This window comes from Plecotus auritus (assembly GCF_963455305.1).
Source record: "Plecotus auritus genome assembly, chromosome: 4".
Classification (NCBI taxonomy): domain Eukaryota; kingdom Metazoa; phylum Chordata; class Mammalia; order Chiroptera; family Vespertilionidae; genus Plecotus; species Plecotus auritus.
Window position 1 is genome coordinate 74,563,098 of NC_137775.1, and position 17,026 is coordinate 74,580,123.

Consider the following 17,026-nt stretch of genomic DNA (forward strand, 5'->3'; position numbering starts at 1 on the left):
GTTTTATCTATTTATTCTGACATAGATAGCTCATATGCTTTCTCATTTCTTATAGTCACACTCAAATATGAGTAGATTAATTGTCACAATGCAGTTATCTATCTTTTTCAACATTTTCACAAAAAGTGCGCTCTACTGAGACAAATTAAATTAATTAAGTCACTCTTACTTCATATTGTACTTTATTCTGTTTAGGCAGCATAACAATTCTGTTGACATTTTACTCATGGATGACCTCTTTTAAAGTTAATTCCTATTTGGTTGCATTCTGTAAGTAAATCAAAAGATGAAGTATAATATGAACAATTTATCTTTTTAAAGAGCCAGATTATCAATGTGAAGGAAAAATAATACTGACATGAAGTTCATAATGTTATAAAATAAGAAGAATTTAATCTATGATATCTATTTATTTAATAGATTTATGCTAGACATCCATTTCCCTGGCAATGCTAAATGTCATAATTTTTAAAAGATTTCCCAAATAAATGTAGATCTTGTTACTGCAGAGCTGAAACAAGATTCTGTGTAAGTCACATACAAAAAGAATATTACTATTAATAATTGTGTCTGGTGGTTTGGCCAAAAAGTTGTTAATTTATTAAGTATAAATGCTACCCAATAAAATGATTGGAAAGGACAATTACTGCTGCTGACTTGGTCCTCTTCCTCTTCTCTGTTTTCCTTGCTTTTGCTGTAAGTACTTTCGTGGCCTGATATTACTGAAATCCATAGTTGCCTGGTTTAAAAGGTATGTATGTATGTATGTATGTATGTATTTATTTATTTATTTATTTACTTATTTATTTTTCTATTTGTGTGTGTGTGTGACACTGCTACTGGTAACACTGACCACAGCTCTGGCAAGGCTCCTCTCCTCCTTCAGTCACTCACAACTCCCCCTTTGCTCCATTATACCTCCTATCATTCTCTTCTAGCCTGAAGCCAAAAAAGGAAACCCTTTTGAGAGAATCTCTTTAAAATGGTCTGCAATATTTCTTCCATTTCTTTGGATTCCACTATTATTGAGGCAGTATAATAAAGTGATTCAGATCTTGGGTCTGAAGCTGTATTCAAATTGTTTCTCAACCATGTATAAATTCTGTAAGTTTGGGCTAAGTATATCATTTTTCTGTGCTTCAGTTTCCTGGGCAATATGAGTAAGTATATAGATACTGGAGGCCCAGTGCACGAATTCGTGCACAGGTGGGGTCCGGCCGGCCTGATCAGGGTCAGGCCAGTGTGGGGGGTGGTGGGATGTGGGAGGTTGGCCAGCCTGCCCCACCCCCAATCAGGGTTGTGGGGGGGGGGGGCTGATCGGGGCTGGACCGGCTGGGAGGAGGAGCCGCGGGAGGTTGAGGGGTGCCGATTGGGCCCTGATCAGGCCAGTTGGCCGCCGCAGTGAGAGTCATAGCGACCAGTCGTTCTGGTCGTTCTGGTCGTTCTGGTCGTTCCTGTATTCCGGTCGCTTGGCTTTTATATATATAGATGGCTTTTATATATATAGATTGTAATAGAAGTTATTGATATTTATGTGATGTGATCAGGAAAAGTTAAAGAGTGATATGTAAGCAAAGATCTGAAAAAAAAGTGAGAGAGTGTTACACCTGAGTATCTGTGGGAAAGGTGGTCAAGTTGAAGGAAAGAGCATGTGTCAAATGTTTGAGTGTGTTTGGACTGGCAATCAATAGAAATGGAGGTGAGTGTGGCTAGAATGCAAAATATGGTCAAGAAGGGATGAGTTCAGAAAGAAGGTAGAGAATTGAATATTTATGATTGGCTATTATAAATACTTTGTTTTTGACTATGAGAGAGGATGTCAATGAAGGACTTTGAATTGAATAGAAGTGTAACAAAATCTGACTAAAGTTTTATCTTTTCATGGGGTTTAGTTCTTCCTTTGCTCTACCACATTGCCTTCTAATTCATTTTCACTGTCCTCATTTTTCTCCATGCAAGCTTCTTTAGGATCAGGGTTGTTAACTATTCGTCTTTGAATCTACAGATTCTAGGAAACTACCTGGGTTAAAATAAGTGCTCAATAATTATTTGCTGAAGAAATGTAATTGCAAAAGTGAAAATAATTCACTCCTGAATTAGTCAGCTGAGTGTAGCAGAAAGGGCCATGTTCTGAAATTCAGGGGTGTTTTATTTGTTTTTTGCTGGTTTTATTTTTCTTCAGAAATACGAGCTTTGTGACTTTAGGACGTTTTGTAATTATTGACTCATTCATCAAACCTTTCTGACTTAATTCTATGAACAACAGATGTCATCTCCTAAATTATCTGGCTCTTGATTTTTCTGTTTTTGTTTTGTTTTGTTTTTTTGCAATGAGAACTGGATTGACCTATAAAGTCCTATTGGCTTTTAAGATATTAAGTTCTAAATTAAGGGTATTGTGATGCTCAAGTAATTTTTGGTTTAACTCGCTCAAATAGACCATTTCCCAGGTATGTTTTAATGAAATTGAAGACTAGAAACTAGCTCCAAGTTAGCAAAGTTTTAGGCCTATTGAGAAGTCATAAATTTTATAAAACTTTAAAATGCTTCCTCCCATTCAGTTGGACATTGCTAATAATCTTGCATCTATTTTCCCCTTGATATTTTTATATTGTCTAATTCATAAAACTTAACAAAGCATATTATACATATAAACCTGTCTCCTTTTAATATAAAAGAAATTAGGACATATTAAAATATACACATTAATGAAGCTGCATAAAAGCAACTCTACTAGATACCATCAGACATCTTGTAATATGAATTCAGCTACTAATTATTAAAATATGCATTAAATACTCATGTGCCATTAATAATGCATCATAAAATACATTATATAAAGGAATGTATGATATATTTATTATGACATTCAGGAGAATTATCTTGAGGCTACAGACTAATTTAAAATATCATCATACACACATTCTGGGCCATTTCATGAAAACAGCCATATATTCTATTATGAGCTAGCTTTTACTTGGCCCCTCTGAAAATTTCCTGCTATTTTTAGTGCCTTGAGGGAATAAGGTAGGATTTAAACTAAGATCATGTCTCCATAGTCATTGCACATTATTGTAGCATGTTAAAATTATAGTAAATTTTAGCATTGCCATATTTGGTATAGAGGAAAAAAATAAGCTTACAGCATATTATCTATATTATCTATATTTCTCATTCCAGAGTAAAACATCTCCCTGTTATTTTTTAAAATTTCAGTAATAGAAAATGTATCATTTATTTTACTTAGAGAATTGTCTACAATACACAATCACCTTGGACCAAAGGGTTTGGTGGTGTCCATGAAGACTCTGTGGCTCTTACTATGATGCTATGTCATAGTAATGCCCACAATGTTGTTGACTTCATCTATTGAAAATAATTTGTTATGGCCCAAGACATGGCCACTTTAGGAAATTTCAAAATTGTAGTTAATCCATGCTCATGAGATGCTCATGAGTTAATCTAGGTTATTGTATATCTTTGAAAATATTCTTTAGTATTCTGGAGATTATATTGCTTAAACAATACTTATACAGTGTTGCATAACAAAAGGAGTCCTTCATTTTGTATATATTACCAATAACAATTTGCTCAATATTTTGACCTTGGTCTTCATGAATTAACAATTTTCCTCATCCTCATTAATGTATCTTACTCCATTGCTGGTACACTTGGGTGCCCAGCACCTACTTATCAATAACTGATCTTTGCTTTCACTCTTAACTGCAGTTAGATGCTTCCAGGGTATGTTCTCTGATCTAGGTGTTCTTGGAAACCTTGAAAAGCTCCCAACTGTAGCTAATGTCCATTTTTAAGCTCCTTCCACATAATCAAATAGTTTTTCATCATTTTCTGATTTCTTTGTCTCACCTCCAATATATATTCTTATATATTTATATACATATATGTACATATATAAACATATGTAAATATTAGTAGCATGTTTATCTCAATTGTGGAAAATGCACTGCTTTTAATTTTATTTCTATTATTTTATTTATTGATAAGGTCATAATATCCTAATAAGGCAAAATGTGGTCCCTCAATCAGCTGCATTAACATCACTTGGGAACTTTGTAGAAATTCAAATTCTTAGGCCCCATCTCAGACCTATTGAATCAAAAGCTCTAGAGTGGGGCCCAAATACCTTAATAAGCCGTCCACATTATTCCAATAGCACTAACATTTGAGAATCGCAGCCATTAGGTTTTTGTGTGATCTAGAAGAAATTTTGAATTTCTTCTTGCATCTGCTCTGGGGTTGGCTTTGATTTCTCCTTTTGCATATGCCCTGATTCAAATTTGCTTTCCTGCACCATAGTAATGTTCTCACCTTTAACATCACTGTGAGATTCTTTGCTACCTGGATTCTTTGCTACCATATATTGTCAACAGTGAATGTTCTTCACTATTCTATACAGCCAGTCAAGATGTAGGTGCTTTCCTAGGACCTTATATCAACTCTAGTGCAACAGCTTTCAATCTTTCTAAGGCAAGGCTCAGAGAGACATTTCTTCTTTATGCCTAAAAGGCAAAAAAAATTGGTCCAATTTTACAATGTATCTGCCAATGATATTTACAATGTATCTGCCAATGATATTTAATCCATTAGTTGACTTCAGGAAGGTCATCATGATTTCTCTTCTTTTCCACAGAAAATAGTCATCCAGCTATCTACCTACATCAGTCCTGCCAAGTTCACCACAATTTTGAGATTGTGCTATTAATTAATATATTAACATAGCTTTATTGACATATGTAAGGATATTTATTTCTATCTCATTTTAATTTCCATTGGCTATTTCATATAATTATTGAAACACATTGGTGACAGAATCATAGCTCTCTTTTGTCTCCACGTGAATGAAGATGGCTTTCATAATGTATAATAAATACTAGTTGCCAAAGATGGTTCTACTAAAAATAGGGCTTTGCATTATAAAATACTCCAATGCTATAAAATTATAAGCCATGCCACTCTGAGCATGCCTCATTTTATATTCATTGCATACTGATTTTTAAAACCCTGCCAAGAAATGTCCCCAAAAAAGCAGCTGTTCATTATAACTGAACATGTCCAATTTGACAGCTTCTTGCATCATAACAAGTTCTCAGTTCTTTTTCTTTACATTTAAATTGCATGTGTATCTCTATAATTAATTTATTTCATACGTATAAAGATAGCAAATATTATTTTCTCTTTGTGTAGTTTATTTTAAAATATCATTTGAACTGGCCTCTTTTTTGTGGTGCCTCTGAGTCAGTGAGCTGCTTCAGGATAAAGCTGAAGATCTCTTTCCCAGTCCCTGGCTGTCAGAAACTCATTGAAGTGGATGATGAACGCAAACTCCGTACCTTCTTTGAGAAGCGTATGGCCACAGAATTGCTCCTGATACTCTGGGTGAAGAGTGGAAGGGTTATGAGGTTCAGATCAGTGGTGGAGATGACAAACAAGGTTTCCTCATGAAGCTGGGTGGGTTGACCCATGGCCATGTCTGCCTGCTGCTGAGTAAGGGTCATTCCTGTTACAGACCAAGGAGAACTAGAGAGAGAAAGCGCAAATCTGATTGGGATTGAATGTGGGTGCCAATCTCAGTGTTCTCAACTTAGTCATTGTAAAAGAAGGGGAAAAAGATATTCCCGGTCTCACTGATACCACTGTGCCTCATCGCCTGGGGCCCAAAAGAGCTAGCAGAGTCCACACACTTTCACTCTCTCTAAAGAAGATGATGTCTGTCAATATGTTGTGAGAAAATCCTAAACAAAGAAACTAAGAATCCTCGGACCAAAGCACTCAAGATTCAGTCTTGTTACTCCATGCATCCTGCCACACCAACACTGGCGTATTGCTCTGAAGAAACAACATACTAAGAAAAGTAGAGAAGATGCTGCAGGGTATGCTGAACTTTTGGCTAAAAGAAGCAAGGAGGCCAAAGAAAAACGCCAGGAACAGATTGCCAAGAGACATAGGCTGTCCTCTCTGAGAGTTTCTACATCTACCTCTGAGTCCAGTCAAAAATGAGATTTTCTAAGAGTAATAAATAAATAAGAACAAACAAAAATATATTACTTGAATTAATGCAATTATGTATCCATAGATGTTACTTAAAATATAGCTTAAAATGTTTTATCAAATTTGTTTCTAAAAAAGTTTCTAATAACATAAATATGCCCAAGTTTTAATGCAATATTTAGTCCAATTGAGTAAATCTATACATATAAAAGCCTAAGCGACCTTCACAACCAAAACAACCGAATGAACAACCGAACAGGCTGCGTGGGGTGACCAGGCCAGCAGAGGGGGGCAATGAGGGGCAACCAGGCCAGCAGAGGGGGGCAGTGAGGGGAAACCAGGCTGGCAGGGGGGTAGTTAGGGGTGACCAGGCTGGCAGGGGGGAGCAATTGGAGGTGAGCAGGCCAGCAGGGGGGACAGTTAGTGGTGATCTGGCAGGCAGGCAGGCAGCTGAGCAGTTAGGAGCCAGTGGTTCCGGATTGTGAGAGGGATGTCCAACTGCCAGTTTAGGCCTGATCCCTCGGGCCTAAACCAACAGTCGAACATCCCCCAAGGGGTCCTGGATTGGAGAGGGTGCAGGCTGGGCTGAGGGGACGCCTCCTGTGCATAAATTTCATGCACCGGGCCTCTAATATTTAACATAAAATCAATTTTAAGTATAAATATTACTGAATGATTATGTTATGATTAACAAATTTTAAAAAATATATGAGATAGGAAAATCAAAAGAAGGGATTTTTAGGAACTCATCCAGCAAAAGATACAGAAATTCACTATGACATTTCACTGATTCCATTAGCCCTTCATTTATATGCAATATCTACTTAAGCTTAACCATGTTTGTAGTAAATGACCATTGCTTAATGATTAGTTCTTTGAGGTGTTTTTGTTTTGTTTTGTTTTGTTTTAAGGAAAACAATTCCTGTGAATTTGATATATGTGGAATAAGTTGGAATTGCAATAGTAGGTAGAAAAAATTAAAATAAAAAAATATCCTAATAGGTATATCTGTCTCACTTATTATAAAAGCATACAATTTACAAAGTCCAGAAATCTTTCCTCTTGGGAAATGTTTCTTAAGTTACTTCACAAAGTGGATTCATTGTTGCTTTGAGTCCTGAATTATATATTATTTCTAGTCATGTACTCTTTTATAAGGAGAGCTGCTTCCTGCCCACAAACTAATACAGATGGGCAATGTCAGAAACCAAATTATCATTGTTATGTCTTATTCAATAAATGGTACAATTTTAATCAGACTTAGAAAACTCAGATATCCAGAGAGCAGCTAAATTATAATAAAATGTGTGTAGCTCCCTACCTAATCAGTCTCAAATGCTGTTTTTAGAGAATTAAAAGGTTTGGTACTTGGAATATTTTACAGAAATATATGAGAGACAAAATCATTGATTCTGCCTTTTATTCTTTGGAAAACTGGTTTCCAGTAAATTTAGCTATTAGCCTTCTGAGGTTTTATTTTTCTCTTATATGAACTGGATTGAGTAGTAAACTTTAGAATTAATTTTAATAATTTTAAAGCCACACACACACACACCAAAATGTTAACCTAATACTCTTACCCACAAAACTATCACCCTTGTATATGAAGTCATTTTCATTTAATTCAATTCACAATTTTTAAGGATTTATACACTAAAACATTTTATTATTTTTGCTGTGGGATATACACAGACTCAGAAAATAATATTGCTAAGCCTCAATAAGCTTTCAAATTTTAGGAAAATAACAGAGTGATGTTACACAAATAATAGCAATTTAAAGTAGAATGTAATATGTATCATATAAAGAAAAAGAGTGCATAGACTGTTCTGCAGGTTGAGAAAAGAAAACACAGTTCTCTCTTCCAGAAATTTTTCACTTTTATTGAAAAACTAGCATTTGGAATATTAGAGCAGAGTCACTCCAATGACAGATGTTAAAGGGCATAGGTATCTTTCATGATGGTGTTAAAAAGAAGATTTTTGGAGGCCATCTCCCAATATGCTGATTCAGTAATTCTGGGCTGGGGCCCAGGAATCCATCATTTATAATATGCACCTCAGGGGATTCAGCTCTAGCCACCCCTTGAGATCATAGGAGTTGCTTTAGATTTGACATTAACAGGCTTTTATTTTTTCCTTAATTTATGTAAGTTAACCAACCCAGCAATCTTCAAATGAGTCTATTTTGTGTCATATTTTTCTTGCTTTAGATTACTTAGCTAGAATCTGTTTTCTGTTGCTTGTGCTTTAGGATATGTATACATTTTCTGAATCAATGTGACTGTTCCTTAAGACTATTGTTTAATATAAATAAACTAGAGGTCTGGTGCACAAAATTCATGCACTCAGGCGGGGGTCCCCCAGCCCGGCCTGCACCCTCTCGCAGTCCAGGAGCCCTCCTCGGGGATGTCCGAATGACAGTGCAGGGAGTGGGCCTAAGTCGGCAGTTGGACATCCTTAGCACTGCTGCAGAGGCGGGAGAGGCTGCCGCCACCACTGCTGCACTTGCTAGCCATGAGCCCGGCTTCTGGCTGAGCAGCACTCTCCTGTGGGAGCACACTGACCACCAAGGGTCAGCTCCTGTGGTCAGTGTGCATCATAGCGACTGGTCATTCTGCCATTCAGTAGGTTTGCATATTAGCCTTTTATTATATAGGTAAATAAAGTAAATATTTTGCTTATGTACATATGAATCCTTATGGATTCTTAAAAAGCTCATATATCGAGTGGAAAAAAAGTAGGGTTATAGTTGTGAGTGCACAAAACACCATTTATTCTTATATTATTATTTATTCATTATTGTATTATTTTCCATCTGAACAACTATACACCTACTTTTGCCCCACCCTGTATGTAATTTGATGATATAAAGTGAAAAAAATGCTTTTTCATGCTACTGTTAAAATACTTTCCTCAATGTATGTTTGTTCTCTACATTTTATCTGCACTAATAAAAGAGAAACATACAAATTGACCCTACCTCCGCTACACCCAAGCCACGCCCACCAGCCAATCAGGAGTGAGTATACAAATTAACCCAACCAAGATGGTTGTGGCTACAGAGCAAGCAGGAGGCTTGGGTTTCCCTGGCAATGGAGGAAGCCAAGCTTCCCACACACCCTGGCTGGCCCTGGCCTCCGCTCAAGGCTACAAAGTTTCAATTATAGAAGATAAATAAATCCCAACAAAAATGGCGGCAGCCATGGAGCTTGAGAGAGCAGGAGGCTTGGGTTGCCCCTGGCGATGGAGGAAGCCAAGCTTCCTGTCCTGCCCTGGCCTCCACTCAAGGCTACAAAGTTTCAATTATAGAAGATAAATATATCCCAGATACCAGGGCCTCCGCTTGGGTCGCCGGGGGGCGTGGCCAGCCTGCAAACCACCACAGGCCCCTCACCCAGGTCACCCCATACCCCAAGGGAATCACCACCCTGATCCAGGACACTCTTTAGGACAAACCAGCTGACCCCCACCCGTGCACCAGGCCTCTATCCTATCTAATAAAAGAGTAATATGCAAATTGACCATCACTCCAACACACAAGATGGCTGCCCCCATGTGGTCAAAGATGGTTGCCCCCATGTGGACTCAAGATGGCCACCACAAGATGGCCAGCAGGGGAGGGCAGTTAGGAGGGGCCAGGTCTGCAAGGGAGGGCAGTTGTGGGCAATCAGGCCAGCAGGGGAGGGCAGTTGGGAGGGACCAGGCCTGCAGGGGAGGGCAGTTGGGAGGGACCAGGCCTGCAAGGGAGGGCAGTTGGCGAGGGGACCAGGTCTTAGGGGAGGGCAGTTGGGGGGGACAGGGCTGCAGGGGATGGCAGTTAGGGGAAATCAGGCTGGCAGGGGAACAGTTAGGCATCAATCAGGCTGTCAGGGGAGTGGTTAGGGCAGAGGTGGGCAAACTTTTTGACTCGAGGGCCACAATGGGTTCTTAAACTGGACTGGAGGGCCGGAACAAAAGCATGGATGGAGTGTTTGTGTGAACTAATATAAATTCAAAGTAAAGGAGTGGAGGGGAGAGCAAGAGAACCGGATAGAACAGCTGGATCCAGCCCGTGGGCCGTAGTTTGCCCACGGCTGGGTTAGGGAGTGATCCGGCTGGCAGGCAAAAGCAGTTAGGGGCAATCAGGAAGGCAGGCAGGCAAGCAGTTGGGAGCCAACAGTCCTGGATTGTGAGAGGGATGTCTGATTGCCCGTTTAGGCCCGATCCTACTGGGATTATGCCTAAACGGGCAATCGGACATCCCTCGAGGTGTCCCAGATTGGAGAGGGTGGAGGATGGGCTGAGGGACACCCGCATGTGCATGAATTTTATGCACCAGGCCTCTAGTATTATATAAAACTTGATTTGATCCTGAGAAGAAAAGAGGAATTAATTTTCTATATACTTTATTATGTCTCATATTCTAATTTTACATATCTATGTTTAGATAAAACAAAAGAGTATCTCATCGTTTTCACTTTGAAATGATAGGTTCAATTTAAATGTGGAAATTATGAAAAAATTAGGTAATATTGAAAAATAATCTATTTTTATCATTTGGGTTCTGTACTTCAATCTACAATTTGTTCAAGACCTAAAAACAGGATTTAGCACTGTCCTCAGTAAATAAATGTTTCATGAATTACTGTGATTAGCTCTCAGTTTGGTTTGCAAGATTAGTTTATACACTCCTTCAAATGCAATCCAGGCTAAAAATAGTGTGCTCTGAATTGAAGACTGGTAAACAATACACAATCTCTTCCCTCATGATTCTTACAGACAGAGAGAAATAAACTGTCTTTACTATAAAGAGTGATAAAAAACAAACAAACATGAGCCACTAAACTAAATTATTTTTTTTGTTATATAAGTGTTGAAGCACTCTCAATGCCAATTGTTATTTCTCTCAACTCCACAGACTGTGGTGATTTTACACACATTTGTGTGTGTGCGTGTGCATGTGGGTGTGTGTGCATGATTTACCCCCTCTCCACGTCTTTCTAAGAAACTATGGGCCTCAGGATATTGTATCTCAGAGTGGTGATCTGATCTTATTTCTTGTTCTTTGTATACTTAGTACCTAATGCCTAGAACATAGAAGGGAGTCAGTAAATACTACCTGTTAAGTGAATGAACAAGATGCTATTTTTATAGACTTATTTATGAAAGGCTGAGTTTCCGACGGGGGTATTTTGTCAAAGAAAATTGAGTTTTTATACTTAATTACTTTAGCCTCCTATAAAAATAACTACATATATTCAGTATATATGTTTATACATATATATAAAGTTTGATTCATATCTGTATACATAAAAGCCTAAGCGACTGGCCAACCGGCTGACCGGCTGATTGACCAGTAGCTATGATGCACTCTGACCACCAGGGAGAAGATGCTCAACACAGGAGCTGCCGAGCGACAGCAACTTTGCAGAGTGCCTTCTCACACTCCGGAACCCTTTGGGGGATGTCAGACTGCTGGTTTTGGCCCAATCCCCACAGGCCAGGCTGAGGGACCCCACTGGTGCACAAATTCATGCACCAGGCCTCTAATTTATTATATAATATTATATATTTTAAATGCTTATTATATGGAAGATATTTAATAATTAAAATGCATATATTTTCATCCTTCAATTCTTCTCAATCACTCATTAATTTAATTTAGATTCATGTAAATTAGAGGTGAATTGGGAAAGTGGGTTTTTGACAATAAATTAATTACATAGACATAAGCTCTGTCATACCTAATGCTAATATCAGTGGTTACCACGTGTTGAATTCTTATTATACAATAACAACTGTACTGAAGTAACAGGTGCATTTTCATTAAGTAATCACTGCAACATCCTGTAGTGATTTACATACTAGGAGACTTAAAGGCTTTATGTAACATCTGGGGTCACAAACTGAGTGGCAGCAAGGTGAGATTCCACTGGTCCTCTTGATACGCCACTCTTGGCACCATTGTACCTACCTTTTATGAAGTGATCTGAAAGTCAGGTCATGTAATCTTTGTACCTCCCAACATATGGTGCTAAATTCTGGGGGAGAGCAGTTGAATGTTCTCTTGGAAGATAGTGATCTCTGTGTCCTCTTCAAACAGGGAAGAGGTGACTTCCTTTCTTATACTTCTTTTGTGTTCCAGAGGGATTTGAGCACCCCTGCTGTTATAATTAAATCCTGCTCCTGCTTCTCAGGTTTTACAATTCTCCAACTGCAGGAGATGAGAGTCTCTTTATAACCTTTTTTTTTTCTTTATAACCTTTTAAAGAAGTCTCCCAACTCTCAGTCTTTAAAGACGATTATTCATCCTAATTTTCCTTTGTCTTTTTCAATGCCATCTTATTCTGTTGTTCCTATGATTTCTACTTCTGCTAAACCTCCCAAGTGCCTGTGACACCCTACTCTCCAGTGCATTCTCTCCTGTCAGTATCCCAACCCAGTTCCCAGTTGGTCTAAGGCTGTGGTCGGCAAACTGCGGCTCACAAGCCACATGCTGCTCTTTGGCCCCTTGAGTGTGGCTCTTCCACAAAATACCACGGCCTAGGCGAGTCTATTTTGAAGAAGTGGCGTTAGAAGTTTAAGTTTTAAAAAAATGGCTCTCAAAAGAAATTTCAATCGTTGTACTGTTGATATTTGGCTCTGTTGACTAATGAGTTTGCCGACCACTGGAAAGGCTTTAATACTGGCACTGCTACGTGATGCTCTGGGACACCCATACACTCAACCACTGAGTTCTCTTTGCCAGTTGACTCACAGCTCCAAAATTCCATTTTACAGTCTACCTCATGCTAACCCACTTTTGGCTCCAATTCTTGTAGGTGGGATCCCCAGGTAACTGTCTAAAAGATGAGATTTTCATATGGATATTTATTGTAAAATACTTTGGGAGAAGTGTCTGTGAGGGAATAAAGAAAAGAGACATGGGCAGACAGACATGTGAGCTGTGAGGTGATTGTAACAGAAATCTTAGGCAATCCCACGGAAAGTGCCCCTTTAGAGATGTCTCAAGTTAGACCACGGGGCTTGGGTCCTTGTACCTCTGTATAAAACAATTATTGGATGTGGAATCTTGGGGGAGGGAAGGGGGTTTTATAACACTGGGCAAGGCAGCTCCCTTCAGGCAAGTACAAATCCCATGGAAGGATGCAGCTCTGGACTGTCAACTGCCAGTGCTCCAGACAGCCAGGGTTAGGAGAGTTCCAGATATAAAGGAGGCTCTGAGTGGTACAACACGGTGCCTACAACAGATCGTGAAGCTGACTAGTAAAGAAAATAAATGTGAACTAAGAAACCAGCCTCTGGCATGTAGAATTTGAGAAGCTAAGCAGGGTAGCCTTAGTGACATGGTTATTTTATTTTCTAGGAAAAAAATACTGTTTCAAGCCTCTGTGCAAAGCCAAGCAGCAGCCCACCCCACCTCCCTTGATTAAGGTAATTCAAAAAGAGAGATTGACTTGAGAGGGGTATATTTTGGTGAGTATACAGAAGTTTTAACATCAAAAAAATCTGTAAATGTGTTCCTTTATTTAATATGTAAATGAAGGAACTCATATAAATATATTTTGAAAGAGTAAGTTTTAGCAGCAGAATTAGCAAGATTATTCATTTAGGAAAAAGAGTTTTTGAAAATATAAAGTCATCATAATTTGCAAGGCAGCAAAAAAGGTATATAACAAATGTAACATTTGCCAGTTTTAAATCTCAAACAAGCATTAAGTCAAATGTATATTTCAGCAGGTGTTTTAAATCAGCGATTTTCAACCTTTTCATCTCATGACACACATAAACTAATTATTCAAATTCTGCAGCACCCAAAAAATATATTTCTTGCCAATCTGACAAAAATAATAGGAATATAGTATTGGCTGTTGCCATTTTTTACTTGACAACCTAAGGAAAAAGAGGTCAGTGCCCTTGATTAAATAGTCAGGTATTACAGAGAGAAAGGGGTTGGGGAGAGGTAAAAGAGAGTAAAGGAGGGGTAAATGGTTATAGAAGGAGACTTGACTTGGATGGTAAGCACACAATACAATATACAGATTATATGTTTTGGAATTGTTTACCTGAAACCTGAATAATTTTATTAACCATGTCACCCTAATTAATTCAATATAAAAATTTTCATGGCACACCAGTGTGCCTTGATATACCTGTAGAAAACCGCTGTTTTAAATAATATTTTTACTGCTTCTGAGAGGAATAATGAGTGAAAAACCTATATTTAAAAAATAGCAGTTAATTTCATGTTCAACCAGTGATTATTTCTGGGGACAGACATAGTTTAGTATGTGGTAGTATCTTGAGGAGAGGGGAAGAGTTCATCAATTATGTTATTACCATGCACACTAATTTTTCCCACTTGCCTCTGAAGGCCTTATTCATTCAACTAATCACATTTGCTGAGTGTCTTCTTCCTGCCAAGTTGTGGGGATACAAAGGCAAACTGGACGCGATGTGCCCAGGTTCACTTGGAAGAGACACAGTGATATTTTTTTAAAAATACCACACTACAATTGCAATAAAAGAATATGACTGAATGTGGAGACGTGAAGATGGAGCAGCCATTGCTTCTCCATTGGAGTCCGAACAAACACCTTCAGGAAGTGTAGGTGCCTTCTCGATGATAACTAGGAGCTTGCCAAGCAGAGAATTGAAGTTAATTTAATTGAAGTGGGGTTAATTCCAGATATAGTTTGCGGTGTGTGGTATGCTGAATGGAAAGATGTGCGTCGGTTAAAAAGAGACTGAAGCTTTGGTCTCAAACTAGGAAGAACAATTTATTTCAAATGATAGAGTTTAGATTGTGTCCTATCAGTGAGAGCAGCTAACAGAATCTTATTGAGAGCCCAGTAACATGGTTGTGCTTCATTTTTAGAGATAACTCTGGCTGTTATGAAGTAGGAGTGAACGTGGTCAGAGACAGAGAGAGAGGCAGTGAGGTAGTGATAGGTGACTGAAAAGAAATATGTAAGAAAAAACAAAAATAATAGAATAAAAATTTTAAATGTAATAGAATTTAATTTAAAAACCACAAGTGGTTTGTTTGTTGTGTGTGTGTGTGTGTGTGTGTGTGTTTGTTTGTTTGTTTTGTTTTTTGTTTTTATTCCTGTGCTAACTGGACAGCTACTTGTCTGTGTAGAATGCCAGAGGGCAGGCAGATGGACAGTGGGTAGGGGAAAATGGCCACTAAAGACATTCAGGCCTAATCCTTAGAACTGTGAAGGTTACTTTATCTGGTAACAGGGACTCTACTTATGTGACTAAATTAATGATCTTGAGATGAAATGGGTTTCCTGGATTATCTCAATGGGCCCTAAAGGTCATTACAAATAGCCTTCTAAGAGGGAGACAGAAATAGAGATTTGAAGGCAGGAGAAGCACCCTGTGACATTAACTTTAAAGATGAAGAAAGGGGACCACAAGTCAAAAATATCAGGAAGAAGCTCTAGAAGCTAGAAAAGTCAAGAAAACAGTTTCTCCCTACCCGCTTCCCAAGAGAGCCACATTGTCATAGATGTTTGTCTTTATGTGTTGAGTTGACCACATGGCCTCTTTGTATCTTCACATAAACAGGGGAGAACATTTGACTCCACCTTCCAAAGTCTCTTTTATCAATAGTATTAATACCAAAGCATGGCGGTTTTAATAGAATATGCTATATTTCACTCATGAAATAAATACATCAAGACTGTTGAACCTTTAAGAAACAAAAACAAATCCATTAGTTCTTTTCTTTGCTAGATTTTGACAGACATACTAACACACCAGTTAGGGGTCTAGTTTGTAGCTTGTATTTCTCAGGGGTGAAGAGCGTACCTTCCATGAACCTGTTGAGCATTTGATCCTTGCATACTGTTCCTGTTCATTCATGTCAGATGGTCACAACAGGAGTTTTCTCATGTATGCCAGAATTTCTATAGATCATTAATAATTTACAGCAACAAATACATGCAACACCATTGACCAACAGCAAAATTTTACTTTGGGAAACATGACTTTAAGGCTTCCGTCTGAATCGTTAGTTGAGTAATGTCAAATGTGTTTCATTGTATGATTTCAAAGATTTTGGGGACAGATTCAAATTTGTAGAGATAAGTTGAGTCACATTTTAGCTTTCCTAAATTAGAATCCATACTGCTTCCCACAGTGGCTGCACCAATCTGCATTCCCACCAATAGTGCACTAGGGTTCCCTTTCCACACTTGTTGTTTCTTGATTTATTGATGATAGCCATTCTGACAGGGGTGCGGTAATATCTCATTGTGGTTTTCATTTCTATGGTTTTGAGTCTACCATTTAAGTTTTAAATTTGAGTTTATTATTGTGTATGGTGTAAGAAAGTGGTCTAATTTCATTTTTAATAAATATGTGCAATTTTCCCAGATACATTCATTGAATATGCTATTTTTACCCCATTGTACATTTTTGCCTCCTTTGTCAAATATTAACTGACCATAAAGACATGGGCTTATTTCTGGGCTCTCTATTCTGTTTCATTGATCTTTATGTCTGTTTTTAATTCAGTAACATGATGTTTTGATTACTATGACCTCTAGTGTGATTCCTTCAACTTTGTTTTTCTTTTTCAATATTGCTATGGTTATTCAGGTTCTCTCTTTTCTAAGCATTTTTACACTTTCCTAGCCCAGTGCTTACTGCTTTCTTGGTTACAACACCTGTGGCTATGTTCTTATTTTACCCTTCTCATTACTGATTTCCTCTCCAAAGGTAGCTCACCATCCTGCAGTAAAAACCATGGTGGTTAACCATAAGACAAAATAGTCCTCTTATCAGGAATCTGGAGTCTACGGATTTACAAAGCATTTAATCATTGTTAAGAACAGGAGGGATGAAGATGTTTCACACTATGACTCTCGAATCAGTGCTCTTCTAACTAGAATTCCTCTTTGCAATTGCTAGGAAAAAATTAGGTTTAAAAAAGGAAAATATGCAGAAACACTACAATGTGTAATATTTCCTGAAGGTTGTTTCTTTAACTCTGAAAAGAAGCTTTAGTCAAAAGTTAAAAA

General features: G+C 38.0%; 1 protein-coding gene and 1 pseudogene across 2 annotated transcripts in view; both read left to right on the top strand.

Annotated features, from left to right (window-relative positions):
• Positions 1 to 17,026, top strand: part of EYS (eyes shut homolog) — a gene marked incomplete at both ends in the record, with an annotated part of 1,444,019 nt that overhangs the window by 386,098 nt on the left and 1,040,895 nt on the right.
• LOC308245926 (small ribosomal subunit protein eS6-like) lies at positions 1,694 to 6,021 on the top strand (annotated as a pseudogene). Its single transcript has 2 exons — positions 1,694 to 1,699; positions 5,209 to 6,021. The product of its transcript is annotated as a small ribosomal subunit protein eS6-like (transcript).